The 9051-nt window shown below is 42.8% G+C and overlaps 1 pseudogene; it reads left to right on the top strand.

Annotated features, from left to right (window-relative positions):
• The first annotated feature begins 763 nt into the window (after positions 1 to 763).
• LOC110195993 (NF-kappa-B-repressing factor pseudogene) lies at positions 764 to 4613 on the top strand (annotated as a pseudogene).
• Positions 4614 to 9051: the final 4438 nt, after the last annotated feature.

A 9051-nucleotide genomic window follows, 5' to 3' on the forward strand; every position in this document is an offset into this window, starting at 1 on the left:
GAGAGGGCAGGGCAGCTACCTAGCAAATTGTTGACTCTAGCTGCTTTACTTTTCTTCAGGGCCTCAGGCCAGCCCGGGAGCAGGGGTAGGCAGGGAGCCCCCTGAGCCCCTTCTGCCCTGCTGAAGGACAGTGGGCCAAAGCGGGGTAATCCCCACTGCCTTTTCCCGGGAAAGGCAAGTTCTGGGAGGGAAGACTCTGTTTCTGCCATTGCTAGAGGCGGTGCCACAAGGAAACGTATCCAAAGTGGTCGGGGCACCCATGCAAAAATGATGGAGGACTTTGAAGGGGCTTTGGAGAAAAGCTCCTGTCTCTTCTAGGATTGCTTTGGGAGGGGACACGGGCCCTAAATGTGCCTTTGCGGCCCCGGGACAGGTCTGCTGGAGGGAGGGGGAGCTGGTGACAGGCCACTCTCACGGCTACCCCCAGCCCATCGTCATCCCCAGCCCCTTGCTGATCCCCACCCCCACTGCCATCTCCTACCCTCATTCCTACCCCCACCCCTTTCCCATCCCCGGAGGTGAGGTGGCCGCTGGAGTCTGCAGCCTGGAGGGAGGTCCGCAGAGGGGGTGGGGCGGCCATTGGGCTGCGCGCGCCCCCCCCTCCCCAGGAGGTGGGCGGGGCAGGCTCTCTGGCTCTGGAGTGACCACGGCAGCGGCCGCCGCAGCCGTAGCGGACCCCTTTTTGGACCCTGATTCGCCCGCCCGGATACGCCGCCGCCGCCACTGCCGCCGCCGCCGCCGCGCCGCCGTAGTGACGCGCTTCGCTCGCCGGCTCTGGCGTGGCGTGGCGTGGCAGCTGCAGCGCGGCTGGGCCATGCCCCCCCAGGCGCGGCCCACTCCTCTTCGCCCTTGTCTGCCCAGCCGGGAGCGGTGGTGCAGCGCTGGCCGGCCGGACATGGAAGCAGGCCCAGGGTGACTTAACAGTTTCTGGGGGGGGGAAGGAGGTGGGTCTGTGCAGGCCCCGCCCCCGGCCGGCAGCCCGCCCCACGCCACGTCTGACCATCTGACCAGCCGTGGGGGCGGCCCTGTGCAGCTCCTCCCTGGGGCGGAGAAGGAGGCGATGATGGCGGGCGAGCGCCTGTTACTGGGGGATGACTTCCTGTCTCCGCCAACGCCTCCGCCGCTGCCTCCGCCGCTACCGCTGCAGCCGCCGCCAATACCCTCCCCACCGCCGCCGCTGCCTCCGTCTCCTTCTCCACCGCTGCCAGAGCTCGAACCCGAGCCCGAGCCGCAGCCGGAGCCCGAGCCCGACCCGGAGCAGAAGCTTGAGGAGTCTTTGGCTCAATGGCGCTACAGCCACGAGAGCGACCGGCAGTGGGGGCTGAGGCGCGAATTCATCTGCCGGCACCTGCATAGCTACACCGGCCCTGGGGCGATTGAAAAGCTGCTGTCCCTATCTACCGCCTGGACGAACCACATCTTCCTGGGCTGTAAGTATGGCCCACAGTTGATGGAGAAAATCCTACAGATGGCGGAAGGCATCCAAATCGGGGAGATGCCTTCCTTCAAATTGGTGGTGCCCCAGCCCCCTAAAGTGCAGAAGCGGCCCCTCTCTCCACATGCTGTCCCGAGCCCTCCCAAAAAGAAAGCACTCCCTAGATTCCTGATGAGACCTCGGTTTGAGCCTGTACATTTTGTTGCTAGTAGTAAGGAAGAGGAGAGAAAGAAAGATCCCACAGACTCGGGAAATGAATGGGGAGATCCACAAGTTGACTCTATCAAATGGCCAGTAGACAGTCTCAAAAGTTATGTACGGGACAGATTCCGTGCCAGATTTGGAAAGACTCTATTTTCTCAAACTCGGTTTTCTTTTGTAGAGAGGAAACCTACAACAAGCAGAACATTCACAAACTGTGGGGACCCTGCCACAAATAGCTCAAGTTCTCAGTCAGTTGCTGAATCTTCTTCTGCAGCAACATTTCCACACTTAATTTTAGCTACAAAGCAAAGTTTTATTGAAAGACTTTCTGGAGCTGTCCAGAGAAACCTTCCTAAGAAAGAGATGTCTCATAGATCTGAGAAAAGTAGCTATACATTTATATTATCTCGTTGTTTCCAGGCCTGTAAGACAAATCCTGAGTATATATACGCTTCTTTAAAAGAAATCGCTCCTTCTGATATCCCCAGAAGTAAGAAATTCCTGACTGATGGCTATGCCTGTGAAGTTAGGTGCCAGAGTGTCTATTTGACCACAGGTTATGGTGGTAGCAAGAATGGATCTAGGGATCGAGCTACAGAGCAGGCTGTAAAACTTTTACAAAAACCTGTTGAAGTTAGAATTGTTAAAAGGAAATTCAAACACACTTATCATGATGACTTAGTGGTATTTCCAGCTGGCTTATCTTCATATGATTTTCCTCCGGCCCTGAGGGTCCCAGAAGACTTTCTCTCCATCAGGAATGAATTTGGGCAGTTACACTCCAATTCTGCTTATTCCCTTTCCAAACGCTGGAATAATTTTGTCCTCATAGAAAATGCAAGTGATTCTATTGGTGTCCTTAGTAAGTCTGCTTCCTTCAACAGAATGTCAATTGAATACAAATATGATATCATGCCAAATAATTCATGGCGCTGTCAAGTGTTTTTGGAAGGCCAATGCTTAGCTGAAGGTTATGGAAGCAAAAAAACAAGTAAATATGCAGCTGCTGATGAGGCACTGAATATTCTGCAAAAAATGAAATCCAGCATTGCAGCCACACAAGTTCAACCAGTAAGCTATTCTACTAAGGAATGTGGAAAGAGGAAAGATTTAAGGGACCGAGTAGTTTATGGGAATTCCTCAAATCCAGCATGCACACTAAATGATACAACTCAGTTCAACAAAATAACTGTTGAGTATGTGTTTGAAAAGCTGACTGTCCTTCAATGGAAATGTAAGGTAATGCTGGAGAAAGAATTAATTACAGAAGCAGTTGGAATAAAGAGGGGTGTCAAGCATGAGACTGTAGAAGAAGTTGTCAAAATCCTTAAAAAGACTAGGCCAACTGCCTTTAACAACCTGAAGAGAGGTACCATTGAAGACATGATCACAAGAAATGAACTTCGGGGGCGCTCAGGAGATGATGGTTATCAACAGGAGATCAAAGAGGACAATATTGGAAATCAGCTTTTGAGAAAAATGGGCTGGATGGGTGGAGGTTTAGGGAAATGTGGTGAGGGCATCTGTGAGCCAATCTCAGTCAAAGAGCAGCATAAACGAGAAGGTCTGGGTCTTGATGTGGAGAAACCAAGTAAACTTTACAAGAGATACATTGACCAGATCATCAAAAACTATGCCCATTCAGAGAGCCACACAGACTTGGTTTTCTCAACAGAATTTACCAGTGATGAACGAAAGCAGATACATCAGATTGCTCAGAAGTATGGTCTTAAGAGTAAATCTCATGGAATGGGGCATGATAGATATTTGGTGGTTGGTAGAAAAAAGCGTAAAGAAGACTTACTAGATCAAACAAAACAAGAAGGCCAAGTTGGACATTGTGACTTGCTTATGCCTCAAGGAAATTGAGGCCAGAAATGTTTGCTGTGTGAATGCTTAATTAGATTTTTTTTTTGAAATGTTAATTAAAGAAATGCTGCATTTTCTGGTTGCAGGAGATAACTCATTTTGAAAAGTTTTCTTTTGCTCATTTCGTGAAATGCTTTCTTAGGAGAAATTGGAACCTAAAGAGCTTCATTTAATTGTACTAGCATAATCCTGAAGACAAAATAGTGCTATTATTGTGTCTTGATATTACTAGTTCTTTCAGATGTTAATAATTTGTAATAAAAACACATGTCCAGAAGGAAAGACTTGCTGCCATTTAAAATATGGTTCCCATCTTGCCATTGGAAAAGAAATTTGCATTTTTCCCAAAAGCAAAAGAAATTTGATGAAAATATAGAAAGCTGGTATTAACTGCAATAAAAGTATTTTGATTTCTGGAATTTCCCAAAATGCCATATCATTTTGTATTTTATCTCTTTTAATTTGTGTGAAACTAGTTATTCTAGAATGTTAGAGTAAATTGTCTATAATGTATGTATAAAATGTCCTTACAGATAAACAATATAATGCTTTCTTAAAGTCATTTTAGTGTTTTGACATTATAATCGCTACCATATGCTTTCCAGGATGATGGGAGTGAGTTACTGTATGTTAAATCCATTTGGGTTCCAAATAAGTTGAGGTCTTTGGCCATTGACAATATTGCTTGATTACACTGATTGATGGAAACATTGGAAGAACTTTTAAAATTCTTAAAATCAAACTGATAAAAGAAAGCTTAAATCACTTGTATTCGTCACCTTAGAGAATGTCATAGCATTTTTCCATTGTAACTTTCACAGTGTTTGGATGTGTGGGACATCCAAGGCAACAACAACTGTGTCACAGCTTTGTGTAGTGCTGAAGACACTTATACTTGGTGCTTTGCTTCAAAGGACAGTTGACTCATCCCTCAAAAAGCTTACTAAATGTTAAAGAAAAATTTTGTACCATGTTAACAGCTTTTATTTTTCATGTATTTCTGAAGTAATATGTTTTCTGGAATGTAAAACCAATATTAATGAAACAAGTGCTCTTTTGAATAAAAGGGGGCAAAGATGAAAATAAAATGACTTGTAGTGCTTCACTGGGCAGCAGAATAGCAATTCACATTTTCTCTCTGAAGTAGTGAAATTGTTAGACACATAAATATTTTAACGCTTGTTAAACAAACGTTATGTATGATAGTTAATTTTAAATTCCTGTCATGACATCTTGATCAACAGACAGGTACAGCTTGATTGGTGTTAGTACAAATATAGTGTCCAGGACAAAGGAAGTGATTACTCTACTGTCCATAGCCTTACTGTTACTTTTAATTTCACAGAGTACCTTTTTAAAAGACTGACAAACCAGGGGCTCCCTAGGGTAGTTTTGAAATCGTCTTTAAGTTTCAGTTGGAAGAACTACAATTCCTTATTGGGGGTGGGGTGGGAGGGTAGGAGGACTAAGTTAATAGCCTCCAAAAGGCTATTGAAAGGATATCTGGAAGAAAAAATTCAATTAACTGTGTCTTTTCAGGGGACAGAACTAGAACTAATGGGTGACAGTTTGAGAGAGGCACATTTTGATTCTGTGTGAGGAAACTGTGATACTGAGAGCCATCCAAAACTGGGATGTACTGCTTTGGGAAGTTGGGAGATCCTCATCATGGAAAATATTTAACCAGAAGCTGTAATAAATACTTCTCAGATGTTGTGGAAGGGAATCCTGCATGGGTAAGAGGTTTAGCCAAGTCTTTAACATCCCTTCTGGTTTTAGAAATGTAACTGGTCTGAGACTTAAGGAATTTTGGAGTTAGAAGAGACCTTAGCACTTGCTTCTAGTGATTAAAATACCAGAACTTTAGTTCTAAACATGAAGGTACTGACACTTTTGAGGCTTTTTATTTTACTGTTTAAATGGTAAGATTTAATGTAAAGAGCTGAACTCCTGGAATAGACTGTGACTCAAATTTTTCAAAGACCTCAGAGTGGCAACTATGTTTCATAAAGTTGCTTTGCTTGTACTTGAGACTAAGATAAATTTCTCCTTGAGTCCAAGTATAGGGATAATGGTGGTGATAATAACCCAATAGTCTAATAACCCATAAAGATCAGAATTTCTTTTGTTTTTTTAAATATCTACAGAGGTCCTACACATACTCAAGATTCCCTTAGTGCTGTATCTGTCACATAAAAAAGGTGTCTGCCAGTTGAATTTACAAACACAATTGAGGCCATAGTGATAAAGTCAAAAGGAGAGGCTGCCCTTGTTCAACATTTTTTGGAGGTGGATCCTGTAGATTTGTTAGACTTGATTGCCAGGCTGAGGAGCTTGAACTTACTTGGTAGGCAAGAAGAACCCATTAAAGAGGGGTTTTTTAATCATTGCCCTGACATGCTTATAGCCTTACATAGGGAATATCAATCTGATAATAATATGAAAGATGGGGAGGAGGAGGAAAATGGAGCTGGGGGCTTGTTTGGAGAGCATTGGTAGTTGTCTGGGTGTGTCTTAATGGGGGCCCAATTTCTTCAAGATCTTTATTTCTGAGAAGGAAAAGGTCCAAAGAAATTTGGAATTTGGTTTTTCTGTTTTTACTGGGCTAGTGTTGGAGAAGAAATTCTCTAAGCAGACTTCTCCCCCAACCTTAATGAAGTGGAAAGCTATACAAGAAGGGAGTAGTTAGGAGTAGAAAGTCTTGACAGAGACCAGTACAGGGGAATAAGCATTTATATAGCGCTTACTGTGTGCTAGGCACTGTGCTAAGTAAGCATTGTTTACAAAACATCCTCTCTCTGAGGTAAGTGCCATTTTTATAGTTGAGGAAACTGAGGCAAACAGGTTAGGTGACTTGCCCAGTGTCAAATAGACAGTAAGGTGATCCAGTGTAGAGGGCACTGGGCGTGAAGTTAGGAAGACAGTGTTACTCGCTGTTCGATTCTGGGCAAGTCATGTAAACTATTTGTTTCCATTTCTTCAGCTGTAAAATGGGGATAATATTTCTAAAGCAGTTAGCACAGTACCTGGCTGGCACATAGTAGGTGCTATATAAATACTTATTCCCTTTCTCCCTTCCCTTTATACAGGTGGTAGGTATCTGAGGCTAGATTTGAACTCAGGTCTTCCTGATTCTAGGGCCAGCACTGTCCACTGTACCACCAGCTGCCTCAATATAGGTAAGATCACTGTTAGCTTTATAGGGCCAGTGTTCTCTAAATTAAAGAGCAATCTGCTGTTAGCCATCTCTGAGGGTAAAATCCAGTTCCTTTAACTTTTCCTTCATCCCTCTTAATCCTTTGACTTTCCTTTGGATTTCTTCAAAAAGGGTGTAGATATCCCTCTAGGTTATTGATTCCAGATTGATGTACAGTATCCTGAGTATAAATACTTAAGGTAACCTGAATATTGACCACTTCCTGATTCCTATGTAGATTCATCAAGTGTACCTTTTTAAATGCCTTTCTAGCCTCTTGGTGTATGTTAGAAAACATGCTGCTTGCTCCTCTTCCTTTTATTACTCAGTTTTGTAAATTATTATAAGGTGTTGGGTGTAGCTTTTTTTTTATCTAAGCAAAATACTCTTGCATTGATCCCACTAACTTCATTGTATTTGTTTCTGATCTTCCTAATAAAGTCATTGAACTTTAAACTTCCAAAAGAACTACTTTCTGTCTTCCCATATAGTAATGAGGGGCTCATTGCATGTCCTGGATACCTAACAAACAGCCCATCTGATCCTGCTATCCAGCCCTCTGAAATTTTAAGCAAACGCTTTAAAACAATTAGGTTACACCACTAGTAGATCATTTGAGCCTAACCAAATGCCTCATTCCCTCTAGAGCTCTGTAACTGCTACGATATAGTTATGTTAGTAGGCTCACATCAGTTAGCATTTGTAAATTCATTTGCTGCTTCCTACTGAGAACATTGGATGTAAAAGTCTAAAAACATGCATTAGACAGGGCTAAGGTCAAGCCCAAGACCTGAACAGCAATGCCATTCTTCCCTCCCAAGGTTAACATATAATCAACTCTTTAAGCCATCTGCGTGCCTGCCTAATAGGTGTAGATCACATTTTCCAAGTTAATAAATGGGGCATGTAGGATAAAATTAAAAACCTAGAGATAAGACTTACTGCTTTGCTTTCATCTAGGAGATCTACCATTTTTATCTAAATAGATCAGTAGCTTTCCTTGATTACCCTCGGGTCTGGTTGTCTGTGAAAACTAATCAAGAACTCTGTAAAGGTAGAAACTTACTCAATTCATCAAATATTTAATAAGAGTCTTCTACATATAAAGTACCTTGTTAGGTTTGAGTTACAAAGGGGTGGGGGTGAAGGGTAGTGTGTGCAATATTCACACAGTGAGAGAACACTTAACAGTGGGGACCAGGAAAGCTTTTGAATAAGAGGTAAGCTGTGAAGGAAGCTAGGAATTCTCAAAAGTGGAAATGAGGAGGGAGGAGAGGTTGAGGGTTAGCCTCTACCTGTAAAGCTACTGAAGCAGGAGATAGCATGTTGAAGAACATGCAAAAGGGAGTAATAGAATTCTGTAGGGATCTGTGAGAGCTACATTGTGGAGAGATTTAAATACTAACCTAAGAAGTTTATATTTCAGCTTAGAAGCAGTAAAGGATCAACTTAAGATTTCTGAGAAGGTAAGCGTTATGGTCAGATTTTTATTTTAAGAATATTAACTTGGCAACTGAGTGGGTGATAAATTGGGGAATGAGGAGAAATTGAAAGCACATAGATGAAATAAGGAGCTGTTGCAATAATCCAGGTAAGAACAGTGAGAAGACCTGAGCAAACACAATCGTTGTGGAGAATGCTTTGTTCAGTGGTGGAGTTGAAAGTCAGACTGAAAGGGTTGAGGAATAAGTAAGAGATGAGGCATTGGAAGTAATGAATGTGGAAAACTTTCTAGAAGTTTGACTAGAGATATAGGATCATTAGCTTGAGATGGCAGGAGTCAAGTGAAGAGTTTGTTGTTGTTTTTAAGGATGGAGGAGAATGTCCTATGTGTAGGTAGAAGGGAAGTATGGAGAGGTTGAAGGTGAGAGAAAGGGAGAGAAAAATTGAGGAGACAGGCACCTAAAGTAAGAGCTCTTGGCCTTTTTTGTGTTATGAACTCTTTTGGCAGTCTGCTACAGTCTAGGGATCCCTTCTCTGAACAATGGTTTTAAATGCATAAAATAAAATGCATAGGATTACCAGGCAGAATAGTTATATTGAAATATAGTTACCAAATATATTTTTTCAAAAGGTTAATAGATAAAAACCTCTGTCAGAGAATTTGGGTACAAATGGAAGGATTAGCCTTGGCCAGGGAACGGCTACTACATCACTAGAGAATGGAACAAAGGAATTAATGGGAGACAAGTTAGAGTTTTTAGTTGTAGATTAAAAGATGAAAGCTCATACTGTATGACCTTTATTTTTTCCATAATGTAGGAGGCAAAGTCCTATTCTAAGAAAGAGGGACTAGTATAGGTGTCTTGAGAGAAGAATTGAAATAAATGTTTTGGGCATTATGATA

Source organism: Phascolarctos cinereus, unplaced genomic scaffold, assembly GCF_003287225.1.
Source record: "Phascolarctos cinereus isolate Bilbo 61053 unplaced genomic scaffold, phaCin_HiC Scaffold_4;HRSCAF=312, whole genome shotgun sequence".
In the NCBI taxonomy this organism is placed as follows: Eukaryota; Metazoa; Chordata; class Mammalia; order Diprotodontia; family Phascolarctidae; genus Phascolarctos; species Phascolarctos cinereus.